Source organism: Portunus trituberculatus, chromosome 50 (genome assembly GCF_017591435.1).
Source record: "Portunus trituberculatus isolate SZX2019 chromosome 50, ASM1759143v1, whole genome shotgun sequence".
In the NCBI taxonomy this organism is placed as follows: Eukaryota; Metazoa; Arthropoda; class Malacostraca; order Decapoda; family Portunidae; genus Portunus; species Portunus trituberculatus.
This window is the reverse complement of record NC_059304.1, coordinates 16,240,986-16,263,485: the sequence shown is the minus strand read 5'-3', so window position 1 is coordinate 16,263,485 and position 22,500 is coordinate 16,240,986. Positions and strand designations below refer to the sequence as shown.

The 22,500-nt window shown below is 46.0% G+C and overlaps 1 protein-coding gene across 2 annotated transcripts in view; it reads left to right on the top strand.

The window, feature by feature from the left end:
- The window catches only part of LOC123499595, an 83,414-nt gene that overhangs the window by 34,077 nt on the left and 26,837 nt on the right, over positions 1-22,500 (top strand). The window contains exon 2 of one of the 2 annotated variants that reach the window (XM_045247854.1): positions 11,850-11,874. The exons of the other annotated variant lie outside the window; for it this stretch is intronic. The gene's annotated coding sequence lies outside the window, so the exon portion shown is untranslated. The remainder of the gene's footprint in view (positions 1-11,849; positions 11,875-22,500) is intronic. 2 annotated transcript variants of the gene reach the window in all.

The window sequence follows — 22,500 nt, the reverse complement described above, 5'->3', positions numbered from 1 at the left end:
TCAGGGAGGAGGGGAGGAAGGAGGGCAGTGGATAATGCAAATGGCGCCTCATCTCACCCAAAGAGGGAAAGGAAAGTTCCTCAGCCAAAGTAAAATATTTCTTCATTTACCAACGACTTGAAATTTACTTTACCGCTTCCAACTTGTCGCTCAGAGGAACCCTTGAGGATGATGGCAGCGATCAGCGGCTCTGCTCCATCACTCCTGCTGGCCGCCCATGGACAGCTCCGAGTCACTGCCAGGTCAACCAACGCTCCTCTCAATATTTAATAGTCTTTGTGACGCCACGAACACCCTGCACTGCACTCATCACCAAACCATTTTTCTATTAATTTTTTTCTCATTTTTTATTTATTTATTTTTTACTTAAACAATCTTATTTTTTTTCTATATTTACCTTTCACTTTAACATTGCTAATATTTTGGTGTATTTTTAGTATTGTGTTAATGAAACCTCACCCTACCCATTTCCAACACTCACATTCTATAACAAGATCTCTTCGCTTATTCTTTGATCGCCAGCCTACATACTGCCTTTCATCTTGCCACCTTCCGTCACCCTGCATTCCCGAACCTTCACTCTACATACCACATGCACTCTATACCATATTCGCCTTTTGGTCACCCTGCCATAATTTACCTTCTCCCTACAATTGTCATTTTATTATCTCATGCCGTCACATTACAGACGTCACACTACCGTCACCCTACAGTCCCCTATTAGCATCCTAGCTCTTCACCGTTCAGTCGTCACGCTAGTAATCGCTTGTTGGGGAAAAATCAAATGCGGACTGAAGCACGTGACTAAATTTAATTACTGGAAGGGACGCGATAATCAAATTGACCCGCTGAAAATATTTTTATACCTGTGTCCCGTCAGTCCTGCCATCCCCACCACCCACCACCCACCACCCACCACCCATTTGCCAGCCTGTCCTCTCACTCGCCTAACAGTACATGCTCTCGCCCACCTAATGTCTTGTTGCTCTCTCACCCCTCCCACACAACCCTCTTTCCTCTCGCCCACCCAACCTACACACCCACCCGTCTAACAGTTTGTCCAGGCACACCCACCCATTAGTCTGTCTTCTCCCTCGCCCACAACTCCCACCCACTTACACCCACCCGCCTGTACATCCTCTTGTTCACCTCTCTACTCGCCTATACTTATTGCCTTATCGTCCGCCTACCAACCAGTCTGTCCACTCAACCATTCTCCCGCCCAAAAGGCACAAATCTACCTACACTCTCGTCCGCCCACTACTGGTACGTCCGCTACACCCACGCATTGCCCTCTCGCCTTTCCACCAGCCAGCATATCCACTCGTCCGTCCAGCCGTTAGTAATTATCAAGGAACTGAAAATTTCCCGTCATGCAGGACGCTGCGCCTGTAGGCAAATGCAGAATAAGAAAAAAAAGATGTTGGTGCAGATGATGAGAGTGATTGAACTTTCAAGGTTTAAAACTATATAGATAAAAATGAGAGAGGGAGAAAGAGAGTGAGAGAGGAAAAAATAGAGTGGTGCTTTCACATAAAAGTTTATGCCTGGAAAAATCAGGTAATTTATATTCACTAAGACGGAAAAGGAGAGAGAGTTAAGTATTTCCTCCTCCTCCTCCTCCTCCTCCTCCTCCTCCTCCTCCTCCTCCTCCTCCTTCTCCCATCGATCCATCCATTTATCTACTATCCATCAACTCACTCGCCCATCCATCCACACAACCATCCACTCTCTCATCCATCTGCCCACACACTGATTTGTTCCTCCACCCATCTATGAGCCACACACCCCATCCACTCTTCCCCAGCACACTTCTACTGCTCTCACACTCTCAGAATGACAGCGGGGCGGCCAAGGCACCATGTCATGTGTCCCTTGAATTCAGGTTTTGCCTTCAATTGATACGTCTGAACCACTGCAAGGGCGAGGGATCCACGTGTTCCCGGCACAGGCAAAGCAATTTATCCTGAAGACGAGGAGGAACTCAGCTGTCTAGGGCGCGCAGGGTTGGGTTTCCTTGATCACTGTTTCAAATGTTGATTTATCTTGTTTCTAGCTAAGGGAAAGGTTACTCCGGTCATTTCTTTCATGTGAGATTACAGTTTCCTCAGATGATTGTAATGTCTTGATGCTTTATTTTTTATGGTAGAGAATAATGCCACGCAACGCCCGCCCGCCAGCGTCCTTTCTGTCCGGGAGTAGTGCACTTGATGGCTGGTTGAGTTATGTCCAGTAATTCGTGCTAGGAAGTCAGGTGTGTGTGTGTGTGTGTGTGTGTGTGTGTGTGTGTGTGTGTGTGTGTGTGTGTGTGTGTGTGTGTTATTATAAGTGAAGCGTTTATTTCGTTTGAGGGAAGAAGCCGCCTACTATTAACTATCACACATGCAAGGGGCTGGGGGAGGGAGGCAGGAGGGCTTGTTCATCTAGTCAATTTGAACAGATTAAGTGAAGTCGAGCCGAGTGATCAAATGAAAACTCAGCTTATAGAGGTCGTGATTTCTTTCTCCCCTCCTCCTGACTCACTCACCACATGATCTTGTCGTAAGTGAACGTTTTCGTGGCTTCAGTCTTCTTCTTAGTGGCTTCTTTCATTCCTTTCTGAACGAGACTTGCAGCTCTGCCCATTTACTACCACCATTCACCCACCCAACCACTCACAATGGGAGGATGGATGTGGGCGAGTGGATGAGTGGCTGAACCTGCACTCAAGAAATCTGATTCTGGAGACACTTTAAGGAACAAGAGATCTGAGTACTAAGTCACCTGTGGACCAGACATCCTGAGCTCTCTCTCTCTCTCTCTCTCTCTCTCTCTCTCTCTCTCTCTCTCTCTCTCTCTCTCTCTCTCTTAAATCCATCGGCTCTTGCCTCATTTTTTCTTCTCCCTCTCCTTACCTCCTTAACCCCCTTCCTCCCTCCTTCTTACCGTTCCTCCCTCTCTCCTGCGCCCTCCCAATCCATTCAGCATCTAATCAATATTCCACGTCTGTGATTCAGTGTATTTATGTTAAGCTGATTATGTTTTCCCCTATTTATCTTACATTTCCTCGCTTCCCTGACGGACTCGGCAAGGCACAGCGCGGAGGCAAAGAGATAAAGGTATATTTCATCTGCCTTTCAGTGCCGAGAGAGAGAGAGAGAGAGAGAGAGAGAGAGAGAGAGAGAGAGAGAGAGAGAGAGAGAGAGAGAGAGAGAGAGAGAGAGAGAGAGAGAGAGAGAGAGAGAGAGAGAGAGAGAGGTGGGGAATCAGATCCGTGTGTGTGTGTGTGTGTGTGTGTGTGTGTGTGTGTGTGTGTGTGTGTGTGTGTGTGTGTGTGTGTGTGTGTGTATGTAGGATGGGTGTGGGTATGTGCTTTGCAAGACCTTACTTTTAGTCATGTCGTTCCTCCCCTCGTAAGCCAGGCCGCAATGGGACGAATCCACGTATCTCGTCTTGTAAAGCATGGTCTCTTTGTCTCTGACCTCTTTGTTCCAGTGGCGGAGGTGTGTTGTCGTGGGGAGGCAGTAAGGAACACAAAGAGGGAACAAACCTCAGCTCAAGTGAAATGTATGAATATTCACTTTAACACACACACACACACACACACACACACACACACACACACACACACACACACACACACAGAGAGAGAGAGAGAGAGAGAGAGAGAGAGAGAGAGAGAGAGAGTGGCGCTAAGTGGAGTGTTACTAGACAAGGCTTATTAACTTGGCTGCTCAGAAGATGGGCGGCCGGATATTTGATGTGGCCCAAGGTTAAACGACTGTTATTGGTCTCTCTCTCTCTCTCTCTCTCTCTCTCTCTCTCTCTCTCTCTCTCTCTCTCCATGTGGTAATGAATAAATAACAAAAGATTTTATGATATAGGGGCTGGTGAAGTGCGGAGTGGGTGGATGCGGTTATTGTGACAAGAGTTTAGAACATTGGTGAGTGTGACAGGAGTAGATAGCATTGGTGACTGTGACGGGAGTAGATAGCTTTGGTGATTGTGAATTGATTGTAGTTGTCAGACAATGTAGATTATTATTACTGTGGTGAGAATGTGTTCATGCAATTGTGTGTATTTTGTGAAGACAGTAATTGTGAACCTGATTGCTTTTTAGATGTGATCGTGAGATGATGATGAATGTGAAGTGATGTCGCGATGGTGATGACCGTGAGAAATTGAAAGGAAATGGCGCACCGTTTCTACGACTAATTACATTTAAACAAGTTTCCTTCCATAAACAACAATGCGATACTTTGTTTTGACAAGTGCGTGGATGTTATTTTCAATTCCCGGTAGCGCCACACAGCTCAAGTGAACCGCGTGTGTGTAGAAGCAAAGAATAACTTTAGAATATCAACAATGAATTCGTGCTCACTGCGACTATTTGTTCAAGGCATCGCTCAGGTTACGTGTGTTTTGTCAGGCGGGAAGAGAGGGATGGGTGGGCCTGAAGTGTGTTGGGGGAGGGGGAGAGAGTGGTTAGGCGTGGAGGGCACTCATTATCAGATCCGGTGAACAGAGGCTTATGACGATGGTCTCGCTTTTCCTTCCCCACCAAGTATCATCTGCCATTACTTATTGCATATTATTATTTATATATCTTTTAGCTTAGTGTCGTTCACCTGTTGGTCTGAATTACTGTGATCATCTAAACTAAGACACTTGAGCCTCAAAGATGCTACATTCCAGAACACGAACAGTTTATTCTCAATTTTCCAGGAATATTCGTTCATGAGATGTCCATTCTCCGGTTGGTTTTGTAGATGTGTAGTCATTCAGCGTTAGGGAGAGGAGGCGATGCTGGCTTGAAGGAAGAGGAGGGTAGAATGTTGCTTATTGTACTCGTGTATGTGTGTGTGTGTGTGTGTGTGTGTGTGTGTGTGTGTGTGTGTGTGTGTGTGTATGTGTGTGTGTATGATGAATCAGTAGACAGACTGAATCAAATGCATCAGCAGACGATCCACTGACGTTTCTCTTTTAGACGTGTCTGAAATTATCAAACTGATGGCACGCGTAGTAAGAATCTGACAGCAGCTGGCTTCTGTCATAATAAAATGAGATAGAACCGCTCTCACCCACACCCACACACACACACACACACACACACACACACACACACACACACACACACACACACACACACACACACACACACACACACGGCCCGGTAGCTCAGTGGTTGGAGCGCTGGCTTCACAAGCCAGATGACCGGGGTTCGATTCCCCGGCCGGGTGGAGATATTTGGGTGTGTCTCCTTTCACGTGTAGCCCCTGTTCACCTAGCAGTGAGTAGGTACGGGATGTAAATCGAGGAGTTGTGACCTTGTTGTCCCGATGTGTGGTGTGTGCCTGGTCTCAGACCTATCCCAAGATCGGAAATAATGAGCTCTGAGCTCGTTCCGTAGGGTAACGTCTGCCTGTCTCGTCAGAGACTGCAGCAGATCAAACAGTGAATTACACACACACACACACACACACACACGAGAGAGAGAGAGAGAGAGAGAGAGAGAGTAGTGTAGTGGTCAGCACGCTCGACTCACAATCGAGAGGGCCGGGTTCGAATCCCGGTAAGCGGCGAGGCAAATGGGCAAGCCTCTTAATGTGTAGACCCTGTTCACCTAGCAGTAAATAGGTACGAGATGTAACTCGAGGGGTTGTGGACTCGCTTTCCCGGTGTGTAGAGTGTGTGATGTGGTCTCAGTCCTACCCGAAGATCGGTCTATGAGCTCTGAGCTCGCTCCGTAATGGGGAAGACTGGCTGGGTGACCAGCAGACGACCGACGTGAATCACACACACACACACACACACACACACACACACACACACACACACACACACACACACACACACACACACACACACACACACACACACACGAGCAAACAATGGTGCGTGTCCGTCCTTGCCGTGGATGACTTTGGCCCTGGCGGGGCGAGTCTCGGCACGGTGGCACACGCACCTCGACACTTGATACATGTAGTGGGCAGCGGGAGGTGAGCCAGCGAGATGCGCGTTGCATGCGGTGCAGTGGCGGGCGAGGCGTGGAGGCTGGAATGTGACAGGTGGGTGTAGGGACAAGGCCCGTGTGCCCTGATGACTTCCTAACTCCTGCAGTAACTCATTTCCTTCTTCATAGGTGGCAGGAATAACTTCCGCCGCTTAGATCACGCGCGTTGCTTTAACTGCAGGCTGTACATGGCGAGACACCACGACAGTGCTTTGTTCTCCACTAGAAAGAGGCAACAGATTGGTGGAGTGACTTTTTTTGTTGATTTGCTATTGCGAAATAATAAGTGAAAGTTTGGCAATAATCATCTTCTTCAGGGAGCTTAAGGAGCTTTGCCAAAGTTTTCTTTTGTATGGCGCTACTGAGATTGGCTTCCATCTCCATAAGCTCACGACAGGTGTCCCCAAGAAGGGCGCTCGTCACGCAGCAGCCATCCGTCGTGTTACGTAAGCTGTCGTCCTCAATAGTTCAGTTTTTAAGGAAGAAAAATTAAACCTGTGATGGAGCGTTAATGGTGAGGTGACAGCCGTCTTCTGAGTACTGCTTCCCTGTCCCTCAGATCCGCTTGGCCTCAGGTTCCAGGTCAAGGCTTTGGAGGAAATATAAATATAAATCTTGGTTATGAGAAGGCAGTGTGAGACCGACTGTGTTGTCTGACTGGCATAAGAGAAACATGGCAAGTTAAACATGTATCTCCTTTCAATGTGACGGATACACGAGACGCCGCCTTCAAGACTCCTGCCTCAGTAGTCCACGTCCCGCCCCACCGTCATTCGTCACTGCAGGGGAGGCTGCGGCGTGAGTCTGCGGGACGGGCGCTCCATCCATCACAATAATTACTTAACACCCAACATTTGTCACAGGAACCAGCTCCAGCAGCGGCCGTGTACACATCGTTTTCACTACGTCCACTCGAAACCATCGCCATGTCGTGTTCTCAGTGCCTAACAGTATTGTCACTGGCGCCATTATTGCCAAGTACTTAGCGATAACGGCGAGTCCGATCCCGTCACTCTTCCTCAGGCGTGGAGTGTGAACGAGCCATGCAGGCTGTATCAGTGTAACACTGGCTGAATCCTTACTGCTACAGCTATCTTCCTCCTTCTGCTCCGCCCCGGCAAATAAGGAGCCACTGCATTGTGTCACAAGCTTCACGCTTAGTTAGGGCCGTGAATGTATCTCTTCGACAAATGATGTCACATGAGACTTACGAAGAGATGGTTTAGCGCACCTTACTCTGAGGATCATCTATTGTTTGGAAGAGATGGGGTAGGTATGTGGTCTTCTACGTTTCAAAACTCTTCCAGTACCACCTAATTTGTACACACGCCTCTTTGTGTGTATATGAATACATGTATGAATACTGATCTACATATTGACAAACATGCAGGGGGATGAATGTGTAAACACACACACACACACACACACACACACACACACACACACACACACACACACACACACACACACACACACACACACACACACACACACACACACACACACACACACACACACACACACACACACACACACACACACACACACACACACACAGACACACACACACACACACACACACACACACACACACACACACACACACATCCTCTCGTCGTCTCTTCTCGCTCTCTTTGGCCCCAGCATCACAAGGGAACAGCTCCTCTCTCTTCTCTTCCGTAATTTGATTAAGCGCTCCATTTGCTCTTTTCTTACAAGATTTAAAAACTCGCTGGTTGTGGTAACTTTCCTTACCTCTTGACCTTCGCCTCATACTTTATCTATTTTTTTCTTTTACTTCTCTGCAACAACCCTTACATATTCGTTTTTATCAGTCAACTACTGGCTGGCTATCTGACTGGATGGTTAGCAGGATGGCTTACTGGCTGGCTGGGTGGCTAGTTCTCTGGTTGGTTGGCTATATGATTTGTTAAGTATTGCTGTATGTATGGCTGAGTGTTTGGCCGAATGGTTGGTTGGTTGGTTGGCTGTCTGGCTGGGTGACTGGGTGGCTGAAGTGAGTACAGGTGGCTTCCCATCTCAATCATTAGCTTGACGTGCAGGAAACTTGTAAAAGCCCCAGTCACGGCTGATGACTCAAAGTTCCTGCCTCATAGTAAGGTTAGAAGTCCCTAAGAGGGGACCGGGTCGCCACGGCACCACTGTGAACGACTAAGCATCCATCGAGGAAAGATAGCTAGGTGTAGGTTGCCTTTCACAAATAAGGAGGGTCTGTGAGAATCATGGGCAGGGGAGAGGCAGGGACAAGGGCATCAAAAACATGAAAAATTGTCCCCCGCATTCATGTAACGCACGGCGAGCCAGATTTGTTTACTCTTCTTAAGGTGAGAGAGAGAGAGAGAGAGAGAGAGAGAGAGAGAGAGAGAGAGAGAGAGAGAGAGAGAGAGAGAGAGACAGACAGACAGACAGACAGAGAGAATGCAGCCGTATTACTTTTGAGAGGTAAAGACAAAAGACAATTCTATATTCACTAAGGACGTTTGTGGCGACCCGAGATGAATTCTTTGAAGTAACTAAATGTTTGGTAGGAGGAAGATAAAGAAAAGAAGGCTCGCACCATCGCCGCTTCTTTTCTTTTTACCTCTTTCCTTCCCTTGCGTTCTTTTCCGTCTCCCTGCCGCCCTCGGTCATAAAGAGACCAGTTGGGCCCCGCGGTGCCGGGGACCTAATTGACACTTTTACCTTTGTACGCTGACAGCGGCCGGATGAGGGAAGGAGACCTGGGAGGAAAGGATGAGAGTGCTGAAGACCGCGACAAAGGAGTGGGCCATCTCTAAAGAGAATGTAGTTTAACAGTTATGTGCATACCTGGACTGAAATATCGGCTGGAATTGTGGAATAGTTAACATGAATAAGTAAACAAACAAATTTCAGCCGACCGAAGGCTTTCCACTTGAAGGAAGGGGTTACAGTCGCAGGAATTGCCAGGACGGAGTGATACCGAGGAAGTAATCAACGCATTGTCTGAAGCAGTGGTGGAGCCTCTCTCTCTCTCTCTCTCTCTCTCTCTCTCTCTCTCTCTCTCTCTCTCTCTCTCTCTCTCTCTCTCTCTGTGTGTGTGTGTGTGTGTGTGTGTGTGTGTGTGTGTGTGTGTGTGTGTGTGTGTTTGTTTTTGTTGGATGGGTGGGTGGAAGGTGTGCGTGGGTGTGGGTGTATGTATGTGTGTGTGTGGGTGTATGTGCAAGTTGAGTCTAATATTACATGTGAGAGAGAGAGAGAGAGAGAGAGAGAGAGAGAGAGAGAGAGAGAGAGAGAGAGAGAGAGAGAGAGAGAGAGAGAGAGAGAGAGAGACCATGGCAAATTTGCGAATGACTCAACAAACAAATATTTGATTAGGTGAATGAACGGATAGTAGAACAAATCAAGTAATGAGTAAAAAGAAAGAGAACGGGAATATATTGATCAGTGTCAGCGAGTTTGTTGGTGAGTGAGTGAGTGAATCTATGAATGAATGAGAGAATGAATGAATAAGGTACAGTGATGAAGCGTGCACGTGTCGCCAGTCCTTAGAAAGTTCCTGACTCTGAAAGCTTTCCACTGTTCTAAAATTTGAAACTCTTTCCTTCTTTGCTTAACTCTCAGGATCCTTTTTTCGCTGCCGCCTGCCCGAGCCACAGTTTGTGTCTCCAGGCCGATAAATTATAGGCGATCGGCTCCCTCAGCGCCGCCTGCCAAACTGCCAAAGGAAGGGAGATGAGTGCCTCGCCGCACCACTTGTTCTCGGCTTCCCATTCCATCTCAAAAACGTCTTGGGCTCTCTCTCTCTCTCTCTCTCTCTCTCTCTCTCTCTCTCTCTCTCTCTCTCTCTTTCGGCATTGCAGAGGAGACACAGTAAAGCTGCTTCAAAGAGGCTGAAGAGAAGCCGCCAGTCCCGTGCATTGATAATGGAGCACATCGGCAAAACTCACCTTTTAGTACCACCACCAACTAACTCAACTTCCTCACCACTCCAGCTTTAATTAAGACTCGTAAATATTTGACTCGCACAGTTTGGACCGCGTCGCAACTCCCTTTCCTCCCTGTGTGATGCTGGTGGTGGTGGTGGTGGTGGAGCTCACTTCCCACAGTCTTATGCTATCTTACATGTGCAGACTTTATGCTTAAGTGTTGACATGCTTAATATTTTCAGCTTATCTTTCTACAATTACACATGCTTTTTTTTTATCATACTTTTTTTTTTCCTTTCTGTCGTCATTTCCTTTCATATCTTTACTTAATTTTGTTACCTTAAGCATTTTTTTTCTTTTGACAGCGTTGTACTTGTTTCGAAGTGGTATTTATATGATACACTTGCATGTATCTCTCTCTCTCTCTCTCTCTCTCTCTCTCTCTCGAAACGAAACGAAGGCTGGAAAGTAAAAAGTAGTAAGAAAATACCGAAGAATCACAGGCAAAAGTAAAACAGACGCTTCTTGAAATACTCTATAGGAAAACATCGTGCGGAAACTGGCGAAATTTTTGATAAAGTCTTCTTCTTCTTCTTCTTCTTCTTCTTCTTCTTCTTCTTCTTCTTCTTCTTTGATTTTTTCTTTTCTTGTTTTCTTCACCCACTCCTCCTCCTCCTCTTCCTCCTCCTCCTCCTCCTCCTCCTCCTCCTCCTCCTCCTCCTCCTCCTCCTCCTCCTCCTCCTCCTCCTCTTCCTCCTCCTCCTCCTCCTTCAGTGATCTGTGGTAGTCTGTTTGTCTCACTGCATGTTACAGTCAACAAAGTCATCCATCTAAAGAGTAACATTTGTGCTGGTTTGATCTTCCTTTGTGTTTCCTTCCATCTTTTCCTCCCCGTCACTCTACATTTTCCTCCCCTCAACAGAGAAAAAAAATATCTTTCCCTGCATTTCACCTTCATGAGAGCACGTCGAGTCAACGGGAACTCCGGGAACTGAAAGGAATTTCACAAGATTAATTTTTCTTCCCTATGTGAAGAAAAATTAAGGAGAGGAGGTAGTGACTCGCTCATTTTTTTTCATTTGAGCATTAAACTTTTAACTTCTATCTTCGCATCTTTCTTTTTTGCCTACCATCTCTCCACCCTAACTTTGGTTCTTACTTCTCCCACCGCTCTCTCTCTCTCTCTCTCTCTCTCTCTCTCTCTCTCTCTCTCTCTCTCTCTCTCTCTCTCTCTCTCTCTCTCTCTCTCTCTCTCTCTCTCTCTCTTTCTCTCTCCAAAGGTGTTACTTAAAAGGAAATACATCTGCACCACCACTAGGGAACGTCAGTTTTCCAAGCCAGTATTTACCAATCTGGTGGAATTTTTCCCCCTGGGGAAATTCTTGGATTCCAAGGGGAAATTTATTGAGGAAAGTAAAAATGACTACTTATTGACCGACAGAAAAAAAAAAACATATGAGATGGCTGTTAGCTTTTCTTGAAGTACTATTTGCAAATGATAATAAAAATTTATGCGATGAATGACTTTAGTAGCGACTGTATGATATCCTTTTTTAATAAAAATTACATAATTTTGTGGTCACTCACTGAAGGAGGAATCCGAATAGGTAAACTAGTTGAAAGAAAGAAACGCAAAGTGTGAGGGCCAGTGCTCTAAGTCTTGAGAAAAACGATGTGACCACTTTAGGAGGAAGAGGAGGACAACGCGGTATGAAGATAGTTGACAGGCTGGGCGAGCGGCATGTGGCGAAATCTACGGCGTTTGCATCCCACATTTCAGTTACTTGCGCTGCATCTCTGATATTATGTCGGTGTCTTAACATATTGTACATTTATCAGTAAGAATTTTCCTTAGTATATTATCGTATTTAGTGTTTTTGTATAATGTTTTATAGCATATATATGTTAACATTATGAATATATAATGAAAAATGGTATATTTTTCACAGATTGTTCCAACATACGAACACTAAGGTATGTGAATAATTATAATTTTCTCTTTTAGTAAATTATTTATTAAGTATAATTTTCTACGAGTTACTAATGACTTTATTCCACGATGCATGTCAATGCCAGCAAGTACAGCAGTCCGTCCGTTTATCTTATTAATTTGTTATTTTTATTCAAACAAGTAACATAATGGAAGGAAATCAAGCATGTAGGAATATTTATGAAGAAAGAGGAAGTTTTTTCGGTGCATCAGTATAATATAACAATGTAATGCAGCCTGAACATAGTTACGTGTGAAGCAATGAAGTGTCTTTGTGGCAGACGAACCTCACAGTCCCCTGCGTCATACTCGGAAGTGGAAGTCTGGTGTGCAATGAACTAGCACGCGAAACCATTAAGTCCTTACAATGCTAACTTACTTACAGTTATTGGCTTTGGCTGCTCAGGTGCCGTGGAGATTCGAAGTTCTCTAACCACATCCATCGCTGGCAAGTGTGTTTCAAAGTTCCATTGCCTGTCGCTGTCGCTTATTGTATATTTTGATCATGATGTTCACTTTGAATAACGTAGGATGTATTGTAGAACGGAAGGACAGTCTTGAGTAATAGGAACGTGATGCACGAGTCAGTGGAGGCATGCGTGTCTTGCCTTGCCTGATGGTCTTTCAGTGCCGGCGTGTCTTGCTGCGGCCTTGCCTGGGAAATAAGCTGATTAAGTTATTATCAAGCAGCTCGACAGAGTACGGGAGTTTGCCAAAGCTTGCCAGTATAACACTACTTACTTCTGGTCATATAAGATGTGTGTGTGTGTGTGTGTGTGTGTGTGTGTGTGTGTGTGTGTGTGTGTGTGTGTAATTCACCTCGGTCGTCTGCTGGTGACCCAGCCAGTCTTTCCCATTATGGAGCGAGCTCAGAGCTCATAGACCGATCTTCGGGTAGGACTGAGACCACAACACACTCCACACACCGGGAAAGCGAGGCCACAACCCCTCGAGTTACATCCCGTACCTATTTACTGCTAGGTGAACAGGGGCCACACATTAAGAGGCTTGTCCACTTGCCTCGCGGCTCCGGGACTAGAACCCGCCCCTCTCGATTGTGAGTCAAGCGTGCTAACCACTACACTACGCGGTGTGTGTGTTTCACTGTTTGTTTCACTGTTTGATCTGCTGCAGTCTCTGACGAGACAGCCAGACGTTACCCTACGGAACGAGCTCAGAGCTCATTATTTCCGATCTTCGGATAGGCCTGAGACCAGGCACACATCACACACCGGGACAACAAGGTCACAACTCCTCGATTTACATCCCGTACCTACTCACTGCTAGGTGAACAGGGGCTACACGTGAAAGAAGACACACACAAATATCTCCACCCGGCCAGGGAATGGAACCCTGGTCCTCTGGCTTGTGAAGCCAGCGCTCTAACCACTGAGCTACCGGGCGCGCGCGCGCGTGTGTGTGTGTGTGTGTGTGTGTGTGTGTGTGTGTGTGTGTGTATATATATATATATATATATATATATATATATATATATATATATATATATATATATATATAGGCATTCTCCAGTGTGTGTGTGTGTGTGTGTGTGTGTGTGTGTGTGTGTGTGTGTGTGTGTGTATATATATATATATATATATATATATATATATATATATATATATATATATATATATATATATATATATATATATATATATATATATATATATATATATATATATATATACGAGGGTGATCAAAAAGTAATGACAGTGAGACCATATATTTTCACAGTACAGAGGTGAATCCAAATAGTAGCCTACATTCCATTCCTTCAAAGTACTCCCCTCCTGCCTGTATGCAGCGTTCCATCCTCCTTAGCCACTTCATGAAGCAATCACGGTACTCAGAAGTCGATACACCTCGTAGCTCTGAATTGACTGCTCGTGCAAGATCTTGTATGTGATGAAACAACCAAAAATCACAGAAAGCAAGGTCCGGCGAGTAGGGTAGGTGGGGGAGAAGTGTGATCCCCTGCTGCTCCAGGAACTGCACAGTGAGGCGAGCTTTGTGGGGGGCAGCATTGTCGTGGTGCAGCATAAGGCACGATCGGCGACGGGTTGGTGCAGACTTGGCCTGATGTTCCAGGACTTGAGGAAGGACGTGGTCAGTGTAGTACTGGGTTGTGATAGTTGAGTGTTGAGGCATTACATCCACAAACATTGGTTCTTGAGAATTGAAGAAGATGGTGAAAAGGCGCTTCCGGCTGCGAAATCCTTTCTTCAAAATCTGAGGTCGAGACTCTTCATCACTCAGCCACACCAAGTTAGACTGCTTGTCTCTAGTGGTGAAGAAGGAATTCCAACACTCATCTCCAGTAGCAACATTTGTGAACCGTTTCGGACCATTTGGCTCGAATTCAGCCAGCCATAGACGACAAATCTGCACCCGTTCGCTCTTCTACTCTTCCGTAAGCAAATGAGGTATCCATCGAGCACACTTCTTCCTCAGTCCTAAGTGTTCATGCATGATGTCATGTGCACTCCCATAACTGACACCAAGCTCCAAGGATAAGAATCGAAGAGTAACAGTTGGATCTTCGTCAATGATGGAACGTGCACGGACCGTTGTTGCTTCAGTCACGGATGTGGAGGGCGGCCAGGACGATGATCATCTTCTAGCTGAATTTTTCCGGCTGTGAAAGCTCAAATCTAGCGATAAACAGTTTCCAGTCATGGAGTAGACTCGGGAAAAACTTCCAATAATTCCCCTCTGATCTCCTTTTTACCTTTTTCCCGAGTTTCCACCTTGTGAAAGTGCAACCTTCTTTCGAAAAATCCATGTATCCTGTAAGAAGCATAAACCAACAATGACGCAGTCGCACAGCACAGCGAGAAATTGTAACCCAGACAAACAGCAACAAGTTCAAACACGTCACAACAGGCAATACTTGCTGCCCCTTGCTCCCCTCCCTCCCAGCATATATAGTCTCTCAACTACGAGTCCGACTGTCATTACTTTCTGATCAGCCCTCGTATATATATATATATATATATATATATATATATATATATATATATATATATATATATATATATATATATATATATATATATATATGACACACACACACACACACACACACACACACACGCCGGAGAATGGGTGAAAGTATTGGTGAAGTGACGACAAGAGAGTCAGCGACAGTGAAGCTCAAGCCCTTTAATCTTTGTCGATCCATCTCGCTGGTGTCACTTTCCTACTTATCCTTCGGAAAACTGCAATTAATAACACGTGCTCACGGCGCCCTCTCCTCTACTCTGACGGCCAGATAGACGTATATGAGTTCCACTGCATCACCTCCAGCGCTTATCGCTACGAGCCCCTGCCTTTTATTAGGCAGGGGCCACCTAATAAAATTCGTTCGTGTTGTGTCTCGGCCCCGCCACCGCTAATCTTGTCTAATGAGGTGTTGGACTTGAGTGGCCAAACAGCAATCACCGCAGCGACGCGATAAGCCGCGATAACACTGCCAAAAGTCTGTGTGTGTGTGTGTGTGTGTGTGTGTGTGTGTGTGTGTGTGTGTGTGTGTGTGTGTGTGTGTGTGTGTGTTGTGGAATAAGGGTGGGTATGTATGATGTAGGCGTGCATGTTAATGTATAGATATAAGTATATGAGAGAGAGAGAGAGAGAGAGAGAGAGAGAGAGAGAGAGAGAGAGAGAGAGAGAGAGAGAGAGAGAGAGAGAGAGAAAAGATCTTACTAGTTTACATGCCCCTTAATCAGTGTAATCTGCCAGAAATTCTCGTGATCCATAAATGATTCCATGACTTAAAACACAACAACACATTTGTAATCGTTGAGCAGCTCTCTTCGTGCCCACAGCACAGTCGCGGGTGGCGGACGTTGTTGTCTTTGTTTAGCTTATACTTCACTTCATTACCACAATATGAAATGCAGACTGAACTGCTAGATAGATGGACGATAAATAGATAGATAGACATAGAAAGATTTTAGCTGGTAGATAGATGGATAGAAATAAAGGTAAATTAATAGATATAGAGACAGTGAGACAGATCAACTGATATACAGACACACATAAAAAAAATGGGTAAATAGATAGAGATAGGCAGACGAACGGATAGACAGGATAAATAGGTAAAGCTTATTGAATATTGATAACAAAATCCGCCACAGACCAAGAAACATCTCCTCTCAGTGCTGCGTCACCATTTCCTCGCCACCTCGTGCCTCCCCCTGCCGTGGCGGAAATAACTGAGTGATAAACGTAAATAAGTAATTCGCTAATAGAGACAAAATGGAATGGCACTCAATTGGCGCTCGCTCAGCATGAAGTCAGCTCCCGCCTGTTATTGCCCAGGGATGTGGCTGACTAAGTGGTGAATAAATGATGAAAGGAAAATTACTATGGCCCGTATTCGGACACGCCTTCTACTGCTTTCAAAGGCCGCAGTGACTCAAGATTGGTTCTGTTAATCAATTGAATTTTTGTTAATGCGTCGCCATACCGTAAAAACACCTTTGAAAACCAGTTTATCTTCAACTATTTTGGATATGCATTATGTATACATGTATGCGTTTAGTTATTCTATTGTTAGCTGGCGACTGACGCTGCCTTCTCGCTCAAGGCGGGAAAGCGTGAGTAGTCTTTTGAAGTGCTGAACGTACCACCTCTCCATGCCATGCGACTAGTGCTCTCGTCTTCTCCCTCTTCAACGTCTTCTGCGAGGTCGGCGCCGAGTCAGGCAGGTGCAGATTTGAAAGTATTGTATTGCCTTGGCATACTTTTCTTCGCTTCTTCCTTTTTTGTCGTGTAATTAATTTCTCGGCAACTGCAGAATGGATTAGTGAGGCTTGGAGGCTGTATGTTTGTGTGTGTGTGTGTGTGTGTGTGTGTGTGTGTGTGTGTGTGTGTGTGTGTGTGTGTGTGTGTTGTGCTCCTATTCTGCGCTGTAGTATTCCCATCTAAACATGCTTTTCATTAAGAAGAACGATCTCTCTCTCTCTCTCTCTCTCTCTCTCTCTCTCTCTCTCTCTCTCTCTCTCTCTCTCTCTCTCTCTCTCTCTCTCTCTCTCTCTCTCTCTCTTCAATATATTCATTATATACATGCATGCATACATAAATACTTACATGCATACTTAAGGGAGTGCCTTGTGCTGTCTACGTGAATGAGTTTGTGATGCACCAAATAAGGAGAAGTGTAGGATCTATTATTCCTGACGAGGATGTACGCCTGTATTGATCTCCGGCCTTAACACAATGATGTACACCTTGATAGATATTCCAAGGCAACTGTAACCAAGTATTTTATTAATTTTCTTGATTTTCTGCTGTCCTGCTGTCAACGTAAACGAGTTTTGGCGGCCACACACCGTGACTGTGGTGCCTCACGCAGAAACACGAACCATTTGACGTGGGCCGGAATTTTTACCTTTACTTGACTTGTTCCCAATATTTGTACAAGTAATTAATCAAACAAACCTTTTTGCCGTCAAGTGGTCTGATGCTTAACCCAAACAAAGAGTGACATCAAAAGGCTGCTTGGTGACGGGGCGCTATCTCTCCTTGTCTGCCATCAAGCTACACCACGCACCCGCCATCATCTCAACAAAGATTATGATATTATTAAATGCAGAGTCACAGCACGTCAGCCACGCCAAGGTGACTCCAAGGCAACACGTGGCGCCACTCACTCCCCCTTCCTTGTTACCAAGACACGCTCTTCACCCTTTATTCTACACCTTCACACTGGTGCACTAGTAATTTTGTTTTCACTTTCCTCCTCCTCCTCCCCCTCCTCAACCCTTCCATCTCTACTGTAACCATGCGACCTTCAAATGCTTCCACCCTCCTCCACGTCCCCGCCAATTAGCAGCTAAGGAGGTGTGTTCCTTTTATATCTGCCCCTCAATACGTTACGTAGAAGGTGTATTGTGTTTTCCGCCTTGGGGGAAGCAAAAGTGCCCCTACAGGTAAACACTGGCGCCGCTTTGCCTCAAACACTGAAAGAGAGGATGTCAGAGCGTCCCATGCCTCCCTCCCGCCCGTGTGTGTGACCCTCAAAAGTACTATTGGAGTCTCTTGCTGTGTCCACAGGTACTACAAAGCATGGAGGTAACACACACACACACACACACACACACACACACACACACACACACACACACACACACACACACACACACACACACACACACACACACACACACACTTGGAACAGTTTGAGTGAGGAAGTGGTATCAGCAAAGAGTGTACATAGTTTTAAAGAAAAATTGGATAAGTGTAGATATGGAGACGGGACCATACGAGCATAAAGCCCAGGCCCTGTAAAACTACAACTAGGTAAATACAACTAGGTAAATACACACACACACACACACACACACACACACACACACACACACACACACACACACACACACACACACACCGCGTAGTGTAGTGGTTAGCACGCTCGACTCACAATCGAGAGGGCCGGGTTCGAGTCCCGGGAAGCGGCGAGGCAAATGGGCAAGCCTCTTAATGTGTGGCCCCTGTTCACCTAGCAGTAAATAGGTACGGGGTGTAACTTGAGGGGTTGTGGCCTCGCTTTCCCGCTGTGTGTTATGTGTGATGTGGTCTCAGTCCTACCCGAAGATCAGTCTATGAGCTCTGAGCTCGCCCCATAATGGGAAAGACTGGCTGAGTGACCACTAGGCGACCGAGGTGAATTACACACACACACACACACACACACACACACACACACACACACACACACACACACACACACACACACACACACACACACACACCGATACACACCGCGTAGTGTAGCGGTTAGTACACTCGGGTCACAACCAAGAGAATCCGGGCTCGAGTCCCGGTGCGGCGAGGCAAATGGGCAAACCTCTTTATGTGTAGCCCCTGTTCATCTAGCAGCAAGTAGGCACGGGATTTAACTCGAAGGGTTGTGGCCTCGCTTTCCCGGTGTGTGGAGTGTGTGATGTGGTCTCAGTCCTACCCGAAGATCGGTCTATGAGCTCTGTGCTCGCTCTGGAATGGGGAAGACTGGCTGGGTGACCAGCAGACGACCGTGGTGAATTATACACACCCCTCGCTGACCAAACACACGCTAAGTCGCTGAGGCTGTTGTCTCAGGTGAAGGCGGTGAGTTGCCGTAGTGCTTATTGCGTCTTCCAAAACATCTTGTCCTCCTTTTATTGTGTGTCCGCCACCTCCCTCTCTTTTGGAACGTCCTCTCTCTGTCCACAGTGCGCCATCTTGCTTCCTTTCCCTCAACCCCTCATCCCTACGGCCATCATTGTCTATCTTGGACTTGGGAAAATGTGTCTTTGTCTATTCTATATATATATATATATATATATATATATATATATATATATATATATATATATATATATATATATATATATATATATATATATATATATATTAGTAACTGGGGCCAAGTGTGAGAGAGAGAGAGAGAGAGAGAGAGAGAGAGAGAGAGAGAGAGAGAGAGAGAGAGAGAGAGAGAGAGAGAGAGAGAGAGTGTGTGTGTGTGTGTGTGTGTGTGTGTGTGTGTGTGTGTGTGTGTGTGTGTGTATGTGTGAGTGAGTGAGTGAGTGAGTGAGTGTGTGTGTGTGTGTGTGTGTGTGTGTGTGTGTGTGTGTGTGTGTGTGTGTGTGTGTGTGTAATTCACCTCGGTCGTCAGCTGGTCACCCAGCCAGTCTTCCCCATTACGGAGCGAGCTCAGTGCTCATAGATCGATCTTCGGGTAGGACTGAGACCACATCAACACACAACACACACCGGGAAAGCGAGGCCACAACCCCTCGAGTTACATCCCGTACCTATTTACTGCTAGGTGAACAGGGGCCACACATTAAGAGGCTTGCCCATTTGCCTCGCTGCCTCCGGCACTCGAACCCGGACCCTCTCGAGTGTGAGTCAAGCGTGCTAACCACTACACTGCGCGGTGTGTGTGTGTGTGTGTGTGTGTGTGTGTGTGTGTGTGTGTGTGTGTGTGTGTGTGTGTGTGTGTTTATCTTTGCAGCTCACTTAGGGAAGAGGAACTCTGATACTTGACTTAATACCTGTAAAGAGAAAAGTGTCTCCACCCCGCGCTGTGTTTGTCGAGGCTCCGGAGATTGGAGACAAAGATCGGCCTGCGGATCAACACACTGACGCTTTTCTTCCTCAAAACAAGCCAGTAAAAGTAAACTTCAAATGAAAATATGGACTTGGGTGTGAAGGGAGGGAAGCGAGGAGCGCACAAAGTTTGTTTATATGAAGACGGAGAGGAAAGTTAATGAACACAACACGTCACCCGACACTGCGACGCTGTGCATGGAAATGTTGCACTTTCACGCCGCATGATTTGTTAAGCTGCATCGAAACTGTGAATGAAAATTACTGCGTGAATGTTATGATCTTTCAGACTCAAAAAGTTGAATTGTGAAGAAGAGAAGATGTATTTCTATTGCCACTCACTGCAATACTCTATAGCATGACGAAAGACACCTCACTATTCTGAAATACATGAGATTCTCCTATAGTGAATCGTGTCTGTGGGTTAACTCCATGCACCAGTATTAATGATACGGTCACTCGCTCTTCCGCAGCATCATAACAAGCTTGCTACTCTTACCTGAGAACTGCCACGTGTTGGCTTGATGGCTTCTTTCAACTTCTTATTTTTTTTTCTTACTTTCACTACCACCTGTCACGTGCAGCAATATAACTAGTGTGGCTTCTTGGTGAGCAGAATTTTAATCATCTATTAATAGTATGATCTGAACACGAGGCTTAACTAAGGTAGATGCTGAGGTTGCTCGGCAGAGGGGAGGATCACCATCCTGTATTGATTGCTCCCCAGGATTATTCCGCTACTTTGGCTTCCTCAGTGCTACTGCCGGTGAACTTTTCCATTAAGAGAGTCAGAACAAACAGTTACTCCTCTTCGGTCGCCTGTTTCCTTTTAATCGGTTTCAAAGTCCCGTTGTTTTCGCGCGGAGAGGCTGTTGAGAAGTCGCTATATAGAAAGGCAGCTGTGGGTCCCAGCGCAGCAGTACTCGTAATCTTCATTCACTTACTAACTTCCTTTGTCGTGTAGCATCACTATTGTTACGACTGGTTGTCGATCCTATTATAGCAATAATGATTAATTCTACTGTGGCAGTTACGATTATTGGTAATTTTCATGTTTACTTTCGGTAATTGCTGTTTCCTGCCCAGATATTTAACGTTGCCTATTATGATTGGAGCTTGACGCGCGGTCCAGTGAGGCGAGTGCAGAGCATCTTCGGGACATCTTCATTCATGGGAAGTGTTCAGGGAAAGATAAGTGTAGTAGAAAAGAAAATGTTCCTTTGGTAGTTTGTTTTGAAACAATATCCCTCTCGCCTCCACATGTTTAGCATTACCTCCTCTAACATGTTGGCAGAGAACAAGTATTTCTCCATAGCAAATATGGGTATTGGGTATACTTCTTTACTTTCTCGGCAGCTCTTTGCACAACGGGATGTATGTGTGTGTGCGTGTGTGTGTGTGTTAGCAATTTTTACTCGTCCATTGTCAATTTGCAAATAGATGCTCCATAAATTATGTTTTGAATGTCTTATCACACATTGTCTTCTTGTGAAGCTGGAAGGAGAAAAGTGTTATATATGAACATTCAGCATTCCCTTCACTAGTGACAACGCGTACAGGGAAAATTCTCCTCTGGTCGCCCAGGGAGAGACGCCTCGCAGATTAGAAACTCCTCTTACATGATCGAATTCAACTCCAAAATTTTAAAATAAATAATCAAAGGTAATCTCCATCTTCAGCCACACTGAACGTTAAAAAGTGTTTTAATAAACCTTGTCAATCAAGCCTTTTGACGGCCATTGATGGAGAAAACTCGACTATGCGAGTGCACCGCCGCGTCATCCGCCACGGCCACGGTGGGTAGCATATGTTTGTACCGCACGTCCCACCCTGTCATCATGTACTTTAAGCTTCATATCACTTGGCAAGCCCTAATTGAACATCGAGGATACCAAGAGTACTCCGCAGGAATGTACGTTTGTATGTCATCGTGGCCAAACACGCTAAAGATGCTCCTCTGCTTGATAGAGCAGCTGTGGTATCCTGGTTGTGGCTGTAAGGTGGCTCTGCTTGGGACAGGATTCCTGGTAGGCTAGCGTGCCCATGAGGGTACAGTGATGGCAACCATCCTGGAGGAATGACGCTGGGAGAGTGGCAGGGGTGGCGGTGTCGGCGGTGTCGTGGTTGGGCTGCGGGTGGTAGGGTGTCGGTGGTGGGGTGGCTGGTGGAGGGGGCGGGGCAATCAAGGTGTGGTGCCGCTCCTCGTGTGTCTTGCGGGGGTCGGATGTCAATTTGCCGGACGATGGAACCACGAGAAGACTTGCTGCCCATAACTCGCGGCAGTCTCTCCCTCTCCCCGCTCCCCACACCACACCTCTATACTCGCTCTTTCCACTTCCATACCTTCTCTTCCCACCTCTTTTCTCTCCTCACCCTCCCTTTTTTCATCACCTGCTTTTCTTTCCCCTCGTTTTTTTGCGGCCTGTTCCTGCTGGCCTTTCCCTCCTGCTTTTTTTCCTCTCCCTTCCCGCATTCTTCCTCTAGTTCACTGCCCTTTCCTTCCCTAAAAAAAA